Source organism: Cavia porcellus, unplaced genomic scaffold, assembly GCF_034190915.1.
Source record: "Cavia porcellus strain 051 isolate PalLab524CR breed Dunkin Hartley unplaced genomic scaffold, mCavPor4.1 scaffold_38, whole genome shotgun sequence".
Classification (NCBI taxonomy): Eukaryota; Metazoa; Chordata; class Mammalia; order Rodentia; family Caviidae; genus Cavia; species Cavia porcellus.
The window spans coordinates 5,256,950-5,276,943 of NW_026947521.1; the positions used below are offsets into that span (position 1 = coordinate 5,256,950).

Sequence of the window (19,994 nt, forward strand, 5' to 3'; positions counted from 1 at the left end):
TTATTTCTTTGTTTTTTGAGACAGGGTCTCACTGTGCACTACAGGCTGGCTTCAAACTTAAAGCAGTCCTCCTGTCTCAGCCTCCCAAGTGCTGGGATTACAGGATCCAACACCATGCCTGGCTTTTACCTGGAAGAAACTGAGTCTTAGGGTGGCTGCAAGCCTGCATTTTCATCATCTAGGTGAGACTGGAGCATCTGCCTGTTTCCTGCAGGAGTGGGAGGGCTGAGGGGAGGCAAGCAGGGGGTCAGCCAGGGCAGGAGACCTGGGACCCTGCTCCAGATCTTCTACTAACTCCTAGTGTGACCCAATCTAGGTCAAGGGAGTTGGGTTCACTGAGCCTGCGTGGCTTTGGCCTGGCCCTGCCCAGCATTCCTCTCTAGTCTGCAGCTCCTGTGGCATCAGCCTCTTGTTCCCTGAAGTCCCTGCAGTATGGGAGCTGGTGATGCAACATTCATCAGGGGCCTGGGTTCTGCCTATCCAGCTGGCACTGCAAGACTATGGGGACGACCAGGACCTACCCCAGCTGGTGGAGTGGGAAGCTGAGGGAGGGCTCAGGCCACTGCCAAGTATGTGGCAGAGTGTCAACCACACTCTGTATAGATCCTTAGTGACCTCCAGGCATTAAACAGGAAGCTGAGAAAGGCTGACAGAGTAAAGTAAGACTCCAGGCTGCCACTCATCCCTCTATCTCTGCCCCATTTCCCTGGCCCTGCCACCCTTTGGTGACAGGGAGCAAATGTCCTGTCTGTCAGGACAGTACCCTTCCTTCTTCAGAGCTGCCTCTACTTCCTGGGCCTCATGCAGGGGCCTGGGGACTAGGACCTGTGTTAGTCTCTGTCTTCCAGATGCCCCTCTCTGGGGCTGGGATGGCCCTGTTCCTGCTCTGGGGGTGAACATTTTCGGGCTGTGGACCCCAGGGTTTGGGTGGAAGCTACTGGCCCTGTATCTGAGACCTGGGCCTTCTCTGGGCACCCCTCCTGTGCAAATTCTTTCACATCCAGTTTGCGTTCAGAGACCCTTCCTGGTGACCCAGGTGACATAGTGCTACCTGTTGTCCTGACCAAGGACAGGAAGCTGGGTGTCCCAGGCCCCAGGCCACATTCTTCCTATGCCAGTTGCTGCTTTGTGATGGCCCCCTATGTGCCTGGTTTAGGCCAAGTGCTGTGACCATTCATTCATTCTACATACTTTTGCCCCTGATGGCCCTTTGGGCCAGCTAGGCTTTGGCTGGGCTTTGGGGTGCAGGGGATGAAATCTCTCCTGCTCCTGGGGAAGCTAGACATACCTGCAGCCTTATCTTGGGGCTGAAAGCAGGGACTCCAGAGGCCTCTCTCTGCCTCAGCCTGTAGGGCAGGGCTTGGAGGAGTTGGTTGACAGGGATGCATACCCATGTTGGAAATAGTGGGTATCAAGGGGGTTAGGGACCCCATCTGGATGGTGGGCAGTGTGGGCTGGCACAGGGTGAGGCCTGAGGCCTAGGCCCAGTTGAAATGGGTCTTCCAGACTCTGCTGGGCCCAGTAAGGAGCCTGGCAGAGCAGTGGGGCCATAGGGCATGGGGCAGGTCCCTGTGTGGCTGGATTGAGTGCTGAGGGCCTCCCAGCTGACACAGACAGGCAGTGGACCCTTGCAAGCTCTGGTAGTCACTCACGACTGGTCAGGAGGAACTGGCTGGTCCTTCCATCCCTCCCCTGAGGGCCTCAACCTGTGTCCTTGAGAAGGCAGGCTGAGACAAAGCCCTGCAAACCAATGTTTAAGGGTGGAGACCTTGGGGACCCCGGGAGGCCTTGCTCCCTCTGGGCAGTGTCCTCTTGTTTTATTGATGGACTTGTAGCTGGGAGAGGCATTTTCCACTGACTTGGACTCTAGGGGGGTCTGCAGCCTGAACTCAGGTTCACCCCCTGCTCCTATCCTCTTTTCAAGCCTGCAGGGTGCCTGCAGAGCCTGACACATGCGCATGCACACACACACACACACACACACACACACACATGCGTGCGTGCGTGGACACATGCCCAGGCCGCTGGACCATTCCCTTCACATACACACTCCTCTTTGCTGTTGTTCCTGAGTAACCAGGATTACTCCCCAGACTGCATGTCCCCACAGACTGTGAGCACTCATGCCTGTTCCCTCGCCTGAATGGGATTCTCCTCTGTACATAGAGAGAGGGGATATACTCAGCATCTTCATCTTCCTTTTGCTCCCACTCCTGGTCAGCACAGGCACCTCCACCCGCCCCATTTCTACACAGGTCCCCTGTGCGTTCCCTTTCACTGCAGGGCTCCCCTCAGCCTCAACCCAGAACCGCCCTGCCCTTTCAGGCTGTGACTTTCCCATCCTGGGGCCCAGAGTTGTACTCAGGAGCAGAGGCCTGGGTGTCCCCCTTTGCCAGCCTGGATAGCTGTGAGCCTTGGACACCCTCTGCTCCTTCCAGCTATGGTTTTGGGGAGCCTCACACAAACCCTGCCTCCTCCAGCCAAAGTTCCCACCGTGGTCCCCTTCCAGCAAAGGCTGCATGCTGAGATCTGCATTTTGTATGAGGTTCTGGGCAGGGTTAAAAAAATCCATTCAGTCGTCATTGATTTTGTCTTTCTGATTACAAAAGAAAAATCCAACAATACATTTGTGGACAGTGAAAGTCAGGAAAGTGCCCTGGTCCCACCCCGAGGAAGTGGTCACCGTGTGTGTATAACCGCCCAGCCTTGTGGGCCACATAGTGACAGATCATTATTTATCAGCCTCAACAGCTGCTGGAGTAGCGTCATGCAGCCTGGTTTTCCCTGTGCCACACATGGATGGCGGTGGTCTGTGGGGCGGCTGCAGCAATTCCAGGGTGCCTGTGCTATGTTTCGTTTCAACCTGTGCTTACTGATGAACACTGAGGCCCTTTCTACGTTTCTGTATGCTTTCGCCATGGTTTTGCGTGAGTGTCCTGGAGCGTTTTGTTGTGAGCACTTGTGCCATTGCTCCTGTAGCAGAGATGTCTAGCAGTGGGGTTGTGGGGTATGCAAGCTCAAATGTGAATCAGTGTTGCCAAATCACCCTTCCAGAGATGGCGCTGATTTCCCTCCCTTTGATACACTGTGAGTGCTCATTTCCCCTAGTCTTTGCCAGCACTACTTGTTATAAATCATTTTAACTTTTCCTGATCTGATGGGCAAAATATGGTACTGTGTCATTTCCATTTGCATTTGCCTGATTTCTGGTGAGATAGAACATCTTTTCAAACGTTTATTGGCCAATTTAGTTCTTCCTCTGTGGATTTCTAATTCACTGCCAATTTTTCTCTTTTGTCTTTTTTCTTATTGATTTGTAGGGGCTCTTTGCATATTAGTGATATTTTCTTCCACTGTCTCACTTGCATTTTAACTTTGTTTATGGTGTCTTTTGCTGTACAGATGTTTTACATGTTTATGTAGATGAATTTGTCAAATTTTCTCTTTATGGCTTCTGGATTTAATGTCTGGCATAGGAAGGCTTCCCCCATCGCATAAGATTTCATTTCAGATAAGAGTTTTATTGCTGAAAAACCGCCACACAGCCCTGGTTTGCCGACTTCTTCCCAGCTGTGTGTCTGCCCTCTCCGCAGCTGCAGACGGCGCTGGGGGAGGACCCATCTGTCCAGCCTCTGTCTCAGCCTCTCCCTCTCGTCAGGCACCTTTGGAGTTGTACTGTTTGTTCGGTGGGCTTTGTCTGTTGTGTGCTCTGCCCCGCTTTCTGTTCCCTGTTTTCCAGCCACCAGCTGGTTCCCTGTCAGGCAGCAGTAACTAGAGGTGCTGGATGGTGGTGGTGGCCTTTGGTGGGTGGGGGACAGAATGGTAGCTCTCAGGGAACATGCCTCTTTCACCCTCTGCCCTGCAGTCAGCACAGTCACAGGCAGGGCAGGCCAGGCTATCTTCATATCCAGACAGCCCCTCCTGCACCAAGAGGAGTGTTCTTCTTACGCATCCCTGGCCCAGGCCTTTCTATCCTGCCAGTCTCCCCCTCCTGCCATTCCCATGCTGAGCTCTCTTCGGTCCACCTAGCCCCCTTCTGAGTCTTGGTTTCCACTGTGTGAAGCAGATTGTGGCTGCCAAAGCAGAATCCATGGAGTGCTGCAGAGCTGGTGGGTATTCCAGCCAGGGCCTGGCAGGGGGGTCCCCCTTCCTGTCTCAGTTTGGGGCTCCCAGTGCATACACACACAACCCACATGTACACATACATGCATGCATGCACATATACACACGCACACCTGCACACACACATTTAGTACGCTGTTGACAAAAGGATGAGGACTTGGGTCCCATCAGGTGGCAACCAGTGGGACTCTTGTTCTCTGCTCAGCCTTGGCTCCACACAATGCCTGGCAGATGGAAGGTGCCCAAGGAAGAGAGGGCAAGGAAAGGATGAGGGATGCCATGAGAAGCCATGTGCCAGCCTGTGTGTCCTGGTGGCCCTGGCTGCTGGTGACTGTAGAGTGTTCACCAGCTTCCACCAGTAGAACGAAAAAACCCAAGACAATCGTTTTATTGAGGAAATATTTATTTCAACTCCATTTTGAAGGTTCCAGCCCATGGTTGATTGGCTCAAATGCTTCAGGTCTGTGGTTGTGATGTAGGACATTGGAGTGGGACACTTGTCCGCATGGTCAGGACACATGACAGTGACACTGGGATCCCACAGTTTTCTCAGAGGTCCACAGCAGTGACCTAAGAACATCCTACTACTCCCTGCCTCCTGAGAGCTGCCCTGGGGACTGGGCCTTCACACCTGGCTTTGGGGATGGGCAGCATCTGCACCACAGCCAGGTGAGAATGGGGACCCTTACAGCCACCTGGAGATGGGGTCTTGGGTGGGCATTAGGGTCCTGGGTCTGGAGGGCAGTGGGAGGTCAAGCAGAAGGCTGGGAGGTCTCAGAAGTATGTGACCTAACCTCCCAAGAACTCTGAACATCTGTCCTGGTGGCCTTCTCCAGCCATGAAAGCACATCTCATCTCTGCCCTCGAGACCTCTGTCATCTCTGTCTCAGCTCTAAGCACACGGGAGGCACAGGACAAAAGCGGAATGAATGAATGGGTAGATGAATGAATGGGTGGGTGAATGAATGAGCAGATGCATCAATGAGTGAATGTGTGAATGAGTGCATGCCTGAGTGCCAGCTAGCGATGCTGACCTGAGGACTCAGGTCTGAGGACAGGGAGGTCCGGTCCTACGCTTGGCTTTTCAGCTGACTTGGGCAACCTCACTGTGTGGACCCAGTTCCCATCTGTCTAATGGGTGTAGGCCTCTGAGGCTTTGTGACTCTCTTCAGGGATTCCCAGAACCACACCTCCTTATGTGACATTCTCATCAGAGTGTCCCCCGGTGCCAGTTTGACTCCCCAGTCCTGCATGTACCATGCCAGGGTCCTCCAGTCCCTGTCCCCTCCCATCTCTCAGGTTGTCCTGTGCCCATTTGTTCTGTTGGGCTCCACCAAGGGTACAAAGAGCCAGGAGGCAGGTGGGCTACCTCCACTCTGCCATATCCCCTCCACTCCCTTGGCTGCAGGGCCTGTGACCAGAATTCTTGCCCTCCCTGGGCTCTGGTACATGAGCAGGCATGTGTCCAGGACAGTGCCTGATTCCCCACTGCGCTTGCCCCAAATCATTGTCATCTCTCCCGTGGTCCCATTTCCATAGCAACTTCTTGCAATGCCGCGAGAGAGTGGGAGCGTCCAGGAAGCTCGGGGGAGGGAGGAGACCTGTTCAGTGTTGGGAACATGGCAGCCAGGGCCTGGCGAGAGCTGTGGGGACAGCCTGCCCTGCCAACTCAGGTGGAACTGGACGCAGGGCCGCCAGCCAGGTGGTCTGGAGCTCTGCCAGGGACAGGGCTGTCCATGTTGGCCTGGGCCTGGTTGGCTTGTGCCAATCCACAGGAGGGAGCCAGCTTGTACAGCCACAGAGGACACCCCTCCCTGGCTGGAGCCTGAGGAACTGTCTAAGCTCTGGCTGCCTTGCTGTGCCAGGCTGGCATCATGTTGCCCTGTCCTGTCTTCCAGGATGAGCAGTCATTGGGAGGCACTGCCCAGGGCCATCAGGCACAGGAGCATCATTTGGGACTGGAAAACCAGGAGCGAGCAGACTCCTGCTTACCTGTTGCTACTGATCTGTGGCTGCGTGGAGTCCCACGTTGTGCTTGTTTCTGTGCCCCTGAAGCAGGAAGTCCCCCCTCCCTGTCCTCTCTTCGCTTGTCACATGGCTGCAAATTCCTTAGCATCATAGGCCTGGTGACACAATGACTGTGGGAGTCCTGACTATCAACCCTACCACCCACTGTAGCAGGAGGCCCCACAGTCCTTGTGCTGCGTGGGGAATCAAAGGCTAGGAGGGCGCGGCTCCGCCTCGCATGTGCTGCCTGGAGCCCCGGGTTTGAGGCTGTCACCCTCATGGTGGCATGGTCTCTGGGCACCACCTGCATTTGTGCTTTCTTAATCCTCACCTTGGCGTTGACCAGCATCTGAAGGTGGATTACCACAGTGCTCCTCGAGCTGCACATCCGTGAAATCATGCCTGGAATGTGCCTGTCAGGTTTTTTTCTAATACACAGAAAAATAAACAAACTCCTACAAAAATAAAAATGTTTGTCTAAATCCCCCTGTGCACCTGGAGGTGTGTGTCACAGACTTTGAGAAACACAATGTCTGATGGAACCCCTCAGTGACAGCTCTGGAAGACTTCTGTCTGAGGGGGGGAAGGGAAGGCTTTGCCGAGAGCCACACACACAGGAAATGAAAAATGGGGCCACCTGTACCCCTGGCCTTCCAGCTGGGGTCATTCCTACCCCTGTGAAGCTGGGGCCGAGCAGGAGCCAGGATGCCCGCCGTTCTCCTCATGCACTCTGGTCCTGCTGGCCCCTGGAGTTATTTGAAGAGGAAGCAAAGCAGGAGAGGCTGGGGAGGGCGATGTGGGAGTTGAGGGTCCCTTGGGGGCTGGACCCATGAGGTATGGGCCTGGGGGGTGGCAGTGCTCTGCCTCCCATCTTCTCCAGGGCCACCCTGGGGCCAGCTGGGGGCCGAGCCAGTATGGAGGGCAGCAGTGCTGGTGCTGGACACTTTGCTGGGCCTGTGTCTCTTCTTTCTCTGTCCTCATTTTCCTAGCAGGAAGCGGGAGTCCCCATCCTAGGGATGAGGGAATGGACTCAGAGACAAGACTCCCCAAGGTTTCAGGGCCCCATTGCGCTGATGCCAGACATCCTGTGTGATCAGCTGCTGAGAGTAAACTGAGGGTACGGGGAAGAATAAGTACATCCTGCAGAAGAGGGCGACATGTGTGGATGCGTCAGTATTTTTATTTTATTTTAGTACATGTTTTCAATGTGTAATGAAGGCACTCACTCGGGGCTGGAGATGTAGCTCAGAGGCATAAGCACCTGCCTTGCAAGCAGGTGGTCATGAGTTCAATCCCTGGTACGGGGGGAGGGGGGGAAAGAAGGCAAGAAGGCACTCACTGTGGGGAGTTGGTGCATGTACACAGCGTGTCCTGCATCTTTTTTACTTCACATAGGATGGGATTAGACTGTGTGTGACTCCCTGCTGCCCATAGTGGCTGACAGCTGTCTCCTCTCTCTGTCCACAGCCTCCTGTACCCCCAGGGCCTGAGGTGCTGGTGCTGCTTTACAGAGGGTGACTCTGGCTGGTTGCACCCAGTCAAACCCCAGCTGGAGGTAAGAGCCCCGCTGGGCCACTGGGCAGGGTGGGGGTGTCATGGCCCTGGGCACGGGGGCTATAACGTGCTGACAGGGCCTCTTCTAGGTCTTCCATCTCCCTCCTCAAGTAGCTGGGTCTGCAGGTCTGATATGGGGATGCCAGGCCCCTTGCCAGTGCTGGCCAGCTCAGAGCCTGGGGCACTACTGCCACCACCTGCTTTAGAGGACAGACTGCTAATAGGTTCTCCAAGCAGGGAGTTCATAGGCAGGAAGGCACTGTCCTTGGTTCTGTCATACTGTTGACCAAGTGCCTGCTTGCATCCAGGTCAGAAGGGAGCAGGAGCATGTGGTCTGGGACAGACAGGGTCCAAGAAATTGTCACGAGGCTGCCTTGGCTTCGACGCAGGGAGTTTGATAGGCTGTGTGTCAGGCAGAGTCAGTGTATGACCCAGAGGCCCCTCGGTCAGGTGGAGCCCAGACCTGGGGAGTATGTCTGTGACAGCACTGGCAGCCAGGTGACCTTGGCTTTGTATGAAGAAAGCAGATGGCCATGTGGTCTATATCATGAGGAGCAGGACTCTGGGAATAGGGGAGTGATGGACCCTCCCACTCCATGTCCTGTGGGAAGGGACCTGGGGATCTTTCCATGCATTCCAGGCTGGCCTTGAGCTCACTGTCAGCCCAGGCTGTCTTTGAACTCATGGCGGTCCTCCTGTCTCAGCCTCCCAAGTGTTGAGATTACAAGCGTGCACCACCATGCCTGCTCTGTCTCTGTTCTTGACAGGTGAAGGCTGCAGAGACACAGGAAGGCTTGGGATGGCAGCTGGACTGCGTGTCATCCTCATTCCTCACCTCCAGGGGGTCCCTCCTCCTGCAGGATGGGTGACAGCTGTGTGGGGTCCAGGCCCAGCTAGCCCTACCCCCCCAGCAGGGAGTGGGCGGGCGTGGAGGAGAGTGCCTGGAACTCCTTCCCTGGCACTGGGCACCTGGCCTTGCTCTGAAGTCGGCTCAATTTCATCAAAATATCCCTGCTAATGAGCCAGCCCTATGGAATGAGCTGCTAATTAGCCCCTCTGGTTCAACCTGTAATTGTTGCTGGAGGGAGAGAGCCTGTCCAGGGCTTGGGCAGGCAGTGGGTGGTGGGATGGATGGGCTGGGCTTCACCCTGACCCCCAGGCAGCAGCAGACAGCACCACCTGCAGGGATGGCAGCCAGGCTCATGGAGGACCCTGGTGGGAAGCCGGGGTGGGGACCAGGCTGGATGGAGGACACTGGAGTCAGTGGCAGCCGGTGAGGGGGGACTATTGCAGGGCTAGACCCCTGGCTGAGCCTTGGAGCCTGAGGGTCCTCTTAAAACATCTTATTTTTCTGGTTATAAAGCCTAATGGGTGTTCTGTATAGAAAAGTGCGAGTGCTCGGGTGTTTTGCCCGTCAGACTTTTATAAAATATGTATTTATGACATAATTGGGATCAAGCTGTACTTGCTGTTTTCTAACCTGCCTTTTGCACTTAATTCTACACCCAAATCATTTTCCCTCATTAAATGTGATTCTGTGGTGTGACTTTTAATGACAGCGTAATGTTCCAGCCCGGGCGTGTTGAGGCGTGTTGAGCCTGTTCTCTGAGTTGTGTTTTGTCAGTCAGTAGATCTGGGGCACTGGAGTAGGGTGTGAAGATTGTGACCAGTGGGGCAGGCTGAGGCTCTGAGGGCCAGTGATGCTGTGGAGCAGGGGTGTGGGGCTGCGCTGGGATCTCAGCCCCTGGAAGGGGCCAGGTGGGCATGGGGCCTCTGAGTGCCTTAAAAGTCCTGGGGAGGCCTGGGTTTCCCCTTGCTGTCCCCACCTGACGTGTTCTCTTGAGTGTGGAGTGTGGAGGGAGAGGTGGGTTCGCAGGCTGCACATACTTGTGTGTGGTGGGGTTTGCATGGCCCCTCTGTTCTCTGGATGTCCTTGTGTGTGTGTGGGGCACATGCCAGCTCTACAACTGGTTCTGGAATCCGCACAGCTACTCAGACAGAGCCAAGTGACTGCAAGGGGATCCTGGAGGCTGGACAGGGCCCCTAGGAAGCACAGCTGTCTGTCTTTTCTGGGAAGCTCCCCAGCCCCGGGTGGGGCTCCGTACGTCACCAATGGGTATGTCTATTTCTTCTCCCCAGTCTGCAGGGCCTCCCAGCACAGTGGCCATTATATCACTGTTGAGGGACACAGCGCTGTGCCCAGGTGACTCCTGTTCACCGGGTGAAGGGTAAGGGTATGGTCAGGCTGGGAGGAAGGACTTCCTAGCCTCTGTGTCCCCTTCCTGGTGTCCTGGGGCAGCTGCTGTCATCCCCAGGCCTCTGTCTACCTGGCCAGGAGGTGGAGACCATCTTGCCTTTCTGTGTTTACTGCACACCTGTGGTTAGGCTCAAGGAGAGTGTGACCGGGTTGGCATTTGCTTTTGCTTGCCCTTCATCTGCAAATATCTCTTCAGTGCAGCTGAGGTGCAGCTTGGATCAGGTGATGGCTTGTCCCTTGAGAGACCCCAGGCTTTGGGACAGGCAGATAGATATAAGTGGCTGACTGCAGGTTCCTGTCCCAGCTCTGTCACTCAATAGTGGTGTAACTGAAGTGATGTACCTGTGCTGCTGGGCCTCCATTATGGAATCATAATGGCATCTGTGTGGTGTAGACTGAGTAGGTTGAAGCCCATAAAGGGCTTGGAGTGGTGGCTGGAACATAGTAAGTGCTCAATAAATTCGACTTGGCACTGAGCCTCAGGGAGAACAGCAGAGGGCATGGAGAGGGTCACAGGCTCCTCTGGGAGCCCAGAGGCTGGTGTTGAGGCAGTGTGGTGTAGGTGTCACTATTTTAATCCTTTATAGCCATTTGTCCCTCTTGGTTTCAATGGGGCTAGAGAGAGAGGAGGGAGGAGGAGGCCAGTTTCAGTCCCTGGGGGCTGGGGACCTGTGCTGGTGGCCTAGGGCACATGCCGGTGGCAGGCTGTCCTGGTCTGTCCATGCTGCCTCTGCCCATGAGGAAGGGTTGTGGGGAGAGGGTGTGGGTGGTGCCTGGCACTGAGTTATGTTAGCCTCCAGCTGCAGACAGAGGCGATGTATGGGGAGCCGAATTAACATTCTTCCTGGAGAAGTTAACAACTTCCTAATTAGAGGCCTGGCATTGGTGAGGTGCTTGAGGCCTTTGCGGTCGAGAGGCTCTTCTGGGTAATGAGAGGCTGCCTGGGTTTGGAGTGGGCCCGGCTGTGCCTGGAGGAGCGCTGGAGAGCCTGGCCTGGGCCTTCCTGCTTGGTGGTGTGGGATGTGGTGGGGGGGGGGCAGAGAGGAGGGACTGGCCCCAGTTTCTCCTGTGAACCCCCCGCCTCCCCAGTCTGAACAGCCACCCACACTTCTGCCGTCCACCAGGACCCTGTGTCCACCCTCGCCTGTCTGCTTGTGCTGCCCCTGCTCTTTCTTATCCCTGCCTGGCTTCTCACTGTGTAGAGTCCCTTTGGCTGGCCAGCTCCTGACACCCTGGCTGAGCTCTGCAGACTTGGGTCTACCTGTGAGGGCATCCCTGGCAGTGGGGGCAGGCTCCTTTTGCTCAGGCCTGGGTGTGATGTGAGGCAAAGAACATGGCCTTGGCTGCTCACGAGTAACCCGACTGGCAGGGGGCATAACACCTTTCTGGTTCCTGAGTCCCCAGGTTCTTGCTGCCCTAGCCATGCCCACTGCCTGACCCAGCTGTCCCAATGGCATCTAGGAGTGGGGTTGTTACTATTGAGGGTGTCCAGCACCCCCTCTCAGTGCTGCCCAGCTGGCTTCTGAGGAGACCCTTGGATCTGTCTACCTTGGAGTTGGGGACTTGGGGTGTCTTGGAATTGGATATCTAGGGGTATCCTGGAACGGGGAGCTGGGGGTGTCCTGTGTGTGCTAGGCAGCTGGAAGGTACCAGGTCCCACAGGGCTCTGTCTTCATTGTGGCTTGGAGGTGGCTCTGACCATTCCCTCCACAGATGAAGATGTGGGGGCTCCTTGATGCAGGGTGACCCTCAGCATGAAGGAATTCTTGCTATAAAAGTGGTCTCTTTCCCTGTGTCCCTGGGGAGGAGTTAGAGGAGACATTGGCTATGCCCTCCCATCAGGGAGCAGCCCAAGCCTTTACCCCCAGCCCTGGCAGCAGCCAAGGTCATGCAAGGAGATGGTGCCACTTTTGCCTGGGTGGGTGGAGGATGGCAGTGTCTTTAGCCCATCCCTGCCATCCCCTCCTCCCTTCTGTCCTACTTTTTGGAGCTTCTCTGCCCAGGCTCTCTACAGACTTACAAGATCACAAGAGTCTGGCCTTGGAAAGGTCAGCCAACCATGCCGCACCCCTGAGTCCTGGGCCGGTGGTGGGGATGGGGATAGGGCATACGTGGGTTGGGGACAGTGAGCACAGGGCTGTCTGCAGACTGGGAATCCTGACCTGCTGCTCTAACCCATTTGGGGAGCTAAGACCTTTCATTCAAGTCCCAGCCCTGTCACTCACTGTGTGGCATTGAGCAAGGGACCCAGTGCCCTTGGCCCTGTCTCTTCCGGAGTGGCACTGATGACTTCCCTAGGGGTCTGAGGGCCCTGTGTTGCTGGATGACATCTCAGTGGGAACAGGCTGGGGGTAGGGGCTGGCTGCTATCCAGCCTGCTCCTTGGGCAAGTGATTTACACCTCGCAGCCTCAGCTTTTCAATTTCTGCAATGGGCACTATGCTGCTTATCTCACCGAGATGTTCTCCATCCATGGGAGCCTTCTGTTTCCTCCCTGAGGCTTAATGCACCTGTCTTTCCTGTGCACACGGGCTGTGTGGCCACCACAGAATGAGCATGTGTTTCAGTCTCTGCTTCTGGTAGTTGCCTGAAGTTAAGGACCAAGGAGAGATGTCATGAGCCCCTGCAGAGGGAAGAAGAGAGGTGAGGGCTCCTGGGAGTGTGGTCTTTGGGGTTCAGCAGGATCTGAGGTTGCTTTGAGAGAGGGGCTGGGACACCTGTTTGGAAACAATGTAACCCAAGGCTAGGCAGAGTAGTGGGTGGCCAGGGACCTGGTAGGATGGAGAGGTCCCAGCCCTGGAGTGTGAGGGCCCTTAGGCCGAGGGTGGGACAGATTGCCTGCGGCACAGGGCAGGGTATCAGGAGCTGGGATCCCAGCCCGGAGCCATCACGGGCCCTGGGGGACAGTGGGGGTTCCATGTCGGGGTGGGGTAGGGCTCAGCACTGTGAAGGCATTGTGAAAGTGGGCAAGGGGCTGAAGACCTGTGGGGTCAGCCCTGGAGGTTCTGCCCAGGATGGGGGCAGCTTTAAGCTAGAATGAAGGCTGCTGGAGGGCAAAGAGCAGGAGCATAGGGGAGCTGTGGTGATCCGGGCACCTAGATTGTGGCCACCCTCTGTGTGCTAGCAGGACCCATGAGTGGCTGCTCTGAACCAGACTGCTGGGTGTTGACACAGCCTGGTGGAGGGTGGCAGCGTATGGCTCATTGGAGGTGCCGGAGCTCAGGCTGGGTGTCGGTCAGAGCTGAACTCCAGGTGTCATCATTTACTCCCTGCGCCCTGGTGTTTAGAGGGGAGGACAGAAGATTTCTTGGAGGGTCAGATGGTTGACACCGCAATGCAGTCTCCCTGGCTTTGCCTTCCTCAAGGAGGCTGAGAGTAGCCCTGAGTCACACAATACTGGGCAGAGGCCATGGATGCTGGCAGAAGAGACCTTTGCTCTGGCCACCCCACCTTGGAGTCTAGTGGTCCCCACCACATCTGGCCAACTTTGGGGTTGGGGATCTTCCTGGCCACAAGTGTCCTCATGCCTGAGCTGCTAGGGGAGGCTTTGAAATCCCTGCCCCAAAAGGAAACCTCTGTGCTCCTTCAAACAGTGACAGATTTCCCTAATAAAGAAGTGGCACACTCAGGCAGACCCTAATGAATGGAGTGACTTCCGGAATTAATCCAGGATGGATGGGCAGGCACTTGGCTGGGAGTGTGCGGTGGATATTGTGACAGGTTGTGTGCTGCAAGAGGAATCATTCCTGCTGTGCGGGATGAGGGGAGGCACCATGGGCCGGGTACCCACCAGTTCCAGCCCTGCATCTGCTCTTGGTGGGCTGGTGTAGACTCCAAACCTGACCTTGGAGCCCGAAGAGTCTCCTGTATCATGCTCTACACCTGTGGCTGGGCAGAGCCTGGGTGGGAGAGATACCAGTTCTTGCTCTGCCATGTAGGCTCCTCTTCCTCTTCTGTCCATCTCCCAGCTTTGGCCCACCCAAGGGAGGCTCTCATCATGCCTCAGTTTACCTTTAGGGGCACCCACTTCCTCCTGAGTGCCCTAGCTTCAGGCATGGCAGCAGCACCCTTCCTGGGTATTCGAATGTGTCTTTGTATACAACAGGAGAGGTCCGGAGGCAGAGTCAGTTTCTGCTGTCAGGTGCATGAGCTTGAGGAAGGAAGCTAAGGGTCAGATGGGGTGTTTATCCTGCATCTTCCTCCTGCTGGGGTTGTACCCAGAAGGACCCTTGCTTCCGAGTCACCCAGGTCCGGCTAGCATTAAGGTACAGATGGGCTGGGCATAGGTCCCCTCCTCCGGCCCTCAGGGCCTCAGATGTGGTACTGTGTGACTCTGGGTCCCCCTCAGTCTCCCTGGGCAAGGCGAAGTCAAGGGAGAGCTAGGGTCCAGCTTCTCTGCCTCCTGACTGGGTGACCCTGCACCCCATGGTCCTCAGTACTTCCCTTTGCTGGGGTGGAGCCTGTTTCATCCTCTCTGTGTTCTCATTTGTCCTAGAAAAGGATCCTTGGATTTGTTCCTGTTGCACAGAGAGGGAAACTGAGGCTCCCAGAGGCACAGGGGATGGCCATGTAGGGTGCCCGGTGGGGAGCATCTGCTCTGTGTCTTTCGGATGCTGCTCTGGCCTCTGCCTGGTGAGACTGGATAGAGCTGGTGGCAAGAATGCAGGTGCAGGGTCCCAGGAGAGGGGAGCCATGGATCATGGCCAGGGCAGCCTTGGAGGAGCAGGGCCGCTGGTGCCCTGAGGTGTCGGAGATGGCCGTGGCGTAGGAGGCTGAGCGTCTGGGCCTGGTGAGGTCGTTTGGCCATGGCTCAGTGGAAGGCAGCAGTGTATTGCCTCCCAGATGGGGATCTGGGGCTAGGAGAGGCAGGGAATCATGGGCTGGACTAGAGGAGTGGACCCTGTCCACAGTCAGAATTGCAGATCCACTGTGTGTCTGCAGCTGCTCTGAAGGGACTTCTTGTACCTGGTCACTATTCCCCAAGGCTGAAGAAGGCTTTGCCCTAATGTGTTGGGTTGTTTTTATTATCAGGCTCCCCAACTTTTTATAGAGTCTCAGTATGCAGTCTAGGCTGCCTCAATCCTGCAGCAATCCCCCTGCCTCAGCCTCCTGACTCCTGGCCTTATACTAGGCTGGCACCTAATCTAGCGTTTTTGCCCGTTGTTTAGATGAGGAAACTGAGGGACTCATCTCAGTCCTTAAACTGCTCATAGCCTTCTAGATCTCTAGTATTAAGAGCAGAGACCAAGAACCCAAGTGGAGCTCAGTAGGGAGGTGGAAGGAAGACATGAGGTCCAAGGATACCTCCCACTGATGCTGGATGTGTGTGTGTGTGTGTGTGTGTGTGTGCGTGTGCGTGTGCGTGTGCGTGTGCCTGTGGTGCATGTGTTTGAGCGTACATGAGTGGCGGGCCCATTAACAAACAGAAATAAATTAACAAGTATTCAACCCACCAAATGTTCCTTCTGTTCTGTATAATAGAGCATGGGAACATAATTTTCCCCTGGAGCAATTTGCAACAGCTGAACCTGTTCCTCGTTTTCCTCCAAAAACTGCTTAGAATTCTGGAATGCTTGTTGATTTCGGGTCCTTTTCCTTTCTGGCTCTTGTCCCCAGGCCCCAGGCCACTTCCCTTCCCTTCCTTGTGCCAGTCCTCAATGGAGCCAGATTGTCACAGAGTGAGTTTCCCACTCTGCAGATGGGAGGTGCCTGGGAGCAGCAGCTTCGGCCAGGGCTCTGGCCGAGGGTAGGGGGACCGCTGGTGCCCTGAGCCATTTTGGTGAAGGAGATGCCCAGGGCTGGCAGATGGGCCAGCAGCTTCCCACCAAGACTGCCACAGACACGCTGTGCAACCTTGTGCCACTCATCACCTACTCTGGGCTTTGTTACCACCCTGAAATGGACCAATTTGCCTGCATCTCCCCAGGAATGCTTGGTGGCATCCAGAAGGTGACATTGATGAGCACCATCTCCTCTTGAGGATACCAGGTGTGTGAGCTGGCAGCACCCACCCCACCCCCTCCCAGACCTTCAGATTTGGGGTCTCCTACCTTGTTTCTAAAAACCACAGGGCCGGGCATTTAGCTCAGCAGGTAGAGGCACCTGCCTGGCAAGTGCTAGGTCATGAGTTCGATCCCTGGTACCACACACACATACACAGAGACAGAGAGATAGGGGAGAGAGAGAGAGAGGAGAGAGAGGAGAGGGGAGAGAGGAGAGAGAGAAAGAGAAGCTCATTCTAAAAGGCACAGGGCACATCTCACTTTTAAAAGCAAGTTCATTTTAATCAATTTTAATTAAACTGACTTATAGAATGTGTATTTGCTTATATATTTTGTTTGTGCATGTCCTGATGTTTGTCATTCAGAGCCTGGTCCAGATGCCCGCTTCCAAGCTGCCGCATAGGGCAGGAGCTGGGTAGGGGAGGCCGTGCTTTCGGTTTCCTCTGCCAGGGGCAGCAGAGGCAACAGGAATCTAGGGTTCAGGACCTGGGATCGTCCCACCTCTTTGCCCTGCTTCAGGGCCCTGGCTGGACTGTGGAGAGTGCCTGTCTGTCTTCTGGGCCAGTGGCTCCTGTGCCCCTCCCTATGTTTCTGGGCGCCGGAGATGAGGGTGCTTGTGTGGTTTGGATCTGCTGGGGGCCTCTTTCTGGCAGCAGGTAGAGGAGAGAAGGGAGAGGGATGTATCTGGTGTCTGCTTACAAGGACACTAATCCATTGGATCCGGGTTGCATCCTTATGACTTCACGTAGCCTGAATTCATCATTGGGGCTGGAGCATAAACATGAGTGTAGGGACACCATCTGCCCATAATGTCACCCCATGCCCTGTCTGTATTCAATGCAGACTGTATGCTCACTTCCTGGAGGCCCCTTCTAGCACAGGCCTGGGATATGGGTGCTGTGATGCTGACACAGATGGGATTGCTAGGCTTAATAGGACCCACCCCAGCCTTGGCATGTGGCAAGGTGGGTCCTATTCCCTAGCATCCCCACATCGGGCTGAAGCTCATCCACTGTGCCTGCTCTGGCTTTCACTGCCCACAGGAAGAGTCCCACCCTCAGCCCTCCCAGCTGAGTCTCTGTCCAACCCTCTGGATCCCAGGACCCTAACAGAGTTGTATTTCTGATATGTGTACCTCCACCTCCTCCCGCAGGTGTGAAGCTGTTCCTCCAAGGCCAGTGACCTCCTGCTTATCCTGTGTAGCCCTTCTGGGCCTGCCTGTACCCAGCTTCTGTGCAGCTCCTGTATGCTGGGCTTTCCAGCACTTGCCAGGGTGGTGTGGCCCAGTGCTGGGCTCTAGGAGACTGGGTGCCCGCTCTCTGTTATCACCTGTGGTGCATGGTCAGTGAGCCCTGTAGCCTGGCACTGCCCAGGGTCTGATGACTGCCACCATGGAGGGAGGCAAACAGCGAAGGAGACAAAAGAGTGAAATCTACCCAAGGTTCTTGATGACCTCAGGAAGGAAGTGCGGGGCTGGGTGGCCTGGGAAGTGACTAGATGAAGACAGAGGACATGAAGGGCTTTGTTGGCTCTGGGGAGGGCACTGGGGACAGAGGAAACCCTGCACATGGGAGCAGCCCAGCCTGAGTAGGGATAGAGTGGGGAGACCCCGTGGCTATTGGGGGTAAATGTGCAGATGACAGACTGTTGTAAGGACTCTGGATTCTGGTACAAGGCAGGCGTTGCTGCAGAATGTGACAGGAGTGACGAGCCCTGGTGTGGATCCAGGGTCCTTCTCCCTCCTGTGCCACAGGAGGCAGAGCAGAAGCAGGAATCCAGGGGAGGCTGTGGCAAGACCAAGGGGCCAGTGGCAGGGAGAGGATGCTGATAGCAGCCCTGAGTGGGTTTGCAAGCAGCATGCAAGCAGAGGAGCCAGGAAGACATGGCCACAGGGTGTGAGGGACAGGAACAGGGGCCGGAGGAGCCCAGGGCACTGCAGCAGCCAGAGCCTGGAAGAGAGGAACCCTGGAAGAAGACAGCTCTCTGCTAAGCACCTGGCTCCGGGAATGCATTTCAAACTCCAGCTTCTGGAACTTCAAAGGGACCCTCTGCCGGTTTTTTTTTTTTTTTTTTTTTTTGAGACTGGGTCTTGCTATGCAGTTCAAGCTGGCCTTCAACCCACTATAGAGCCCACACTGACCTCAAACTCAGGGTGATTGTCTTGCCTCAGCTTCCCTAGTACTGGGATTGTAGGTATATGCCGCTAGGCTGGCTCCTTCTGGGTGGTTTGGTACAGTTGCCTGGGGGCACTTGTATAGTGACACAGGCCCAGAGGAGAAGATAAAGGGCCTCAGTGTCCTGGGGCCCTTGGAGTATATATCTGTACTGTAGGGTGAAGTCAGAGGCTGACCTATTGCAATGACCCATAACAGCACCTTCTGGGGTTTTCCCACCTTGGTCCTTACTGAGGCTGGGTGGGAGCTGGGTAAGCCCAGCACCCCCTCCAGCAGTTCAGCCCCAGGACCTTTGCAGGGCTGAGTTCCTAGAGAGAGCAGACCTCCCTGCCTGGCTTTGAACCCTGCTCTTCACTTGTGAGCTGGCCAGATAGTGATGTCACAGTGTTGACCTCTGGGCCAGCTGAGGCTTAACACTGTTAAAACACAGAAAGAACTCAGACAGCCAGGGCCTCCCCAGGCTGGCGTGAGGTGAAGATCAATCTGAATGCAGACCAGCTGTGCCACCCCTACTCTGGCAGAGGTGAGATTTCCCATGCAGCTGTGGGACCTGCTTTGTGAAGGGCCTGTCTTGGGGGACCCCCAGATTGGGGATCAACTGTCAGCCCCTTTTTTTCCTCCTGCTATGGCCCAGAGCCCTTGATCTCCCCACTCCCCCACCTTGCTGAGATCAGTTGTCCTGGAGGAGGGGACCTGTGCTGATGACCTCCCTGTGGATCTGGGGTGGCAGGGATGCTGGCCAGGGCAGCTGTAAAGAGGGCTGTGTGCCCTTCATGGTCACAGCATTTTCAGGGCCTGTTAAAATCTGCAGGGAAGATGGACGGTGATAATTACAGCCCAAACCTTGGTCCCCTTGAAGGGAAGCGGAGAGGGGCTGGAAGGGTAGGGAGGGGCCAAACTTTCTGATAATGTGTAAACAGTGTGTCTCCCAGGAAACAGCAGTGGTGGTGGCCACAGGCTGACTGATGGGTGTGCTGTCATATGGGCCTACAGAGGCTGGAGAGGACACTGGGCGGATTGGATGGGCTGTAACTCACCAGGCCTGGGGCTCAGGGATAGCCAGCTGCACTGATGAGGGGATGGGGGTGTTGGTGAGGGGCTACAGCCTGCAACTGGCATCTGGGGGACAGTGGGTGTCTGCATGGTCCAGGGGGAGCCCTCAGCCTCTGGCTTATGGCTCAGGGCCAGCTGTAGGACTGACAGGGAGATGTTTTCTGAGTTAGGAATGTTTGTATGGGCCTGAGGGGTCACAGACAGAGGGGGCAGTGCAGAAGAGCCTCGCTTCGCGGTGTGGGGCTGTATCCTAAGAAGTAGCGAGGCTGGTTTGAAGGAGGGAGTGCTAAGGTGCAGGACCCAAATTGCCAGTCACTGAGGCCAGAGATTTCCCTGAGTTGCCCCATTTCAGAGAAAGCCCGGGACAGGCCTCCCAGAGAGCTCCTGGTCCTTATCCCAGCACAGCCCTGACTTGCTGTATGACTTCAGCAGGACCCTGGCATCCCTGGACCAGATGGGGAGCAACTGTTGTTTCCTAGTCTCTGGGCTCAGTGCCGCTTGGGGCTGGGGAGGCGGTGAGGAGGACACTGCCTGAGAAGGGAGAGGAGTGCAGGGCTTCGGGGGTGGTCTGGAGACCCAGAGGAGGGGTAGGGGTGGGGCTGCTCTTTGCAGAGCATCCCAGGCCAGGGCATCCAGGGACTCTGAGGAGTGGCTGTGTGTGGGCTGGGCCTAGCGTGCTTAAGGTGGGGTGGGAGCCTCATTTCCCGGAACTCCCCCCACCAACGTGTGTGAACCCAGGCCAGTGCCTTTTCACCTCGACTGTTGCAGGATGGCTGCGCAGAAGGCAGAGAGCTTCATGTGTCTTCCTGTATGTGGAAGGATCTGG

The 19,994-nt window shown here is 55.8% G+C and overlaps 1 protein-coding gene across 3 annotated transcripts in view; it reads left to right on the top strand.

Moving 5' to 3' along the window:
* Lingo1 (leucine rich repeat and Ig domain containing 1) overlaps nucleotides 1-19,994 on the top strand; it is a 135,509-nt gene that overhangs the window by 11,417 nt on the left and 104,098 nt on the right. For 2 of the 3 annotated variants that reach the window (XM_063243567.1, XM_005000811.4), the window contains exon 2: nucleotides 7,597-7,684. The gene's annotated coding sequence lies outside the window, so the exon portion shown is untranslated. Of the gene's footprint in view, nucleotides 1-7,596; nucleotides 7,685-19,994 lie in introns of those variants that run through there. The other variant, XM_013145609.3, reaches the window with a different exon arrangement.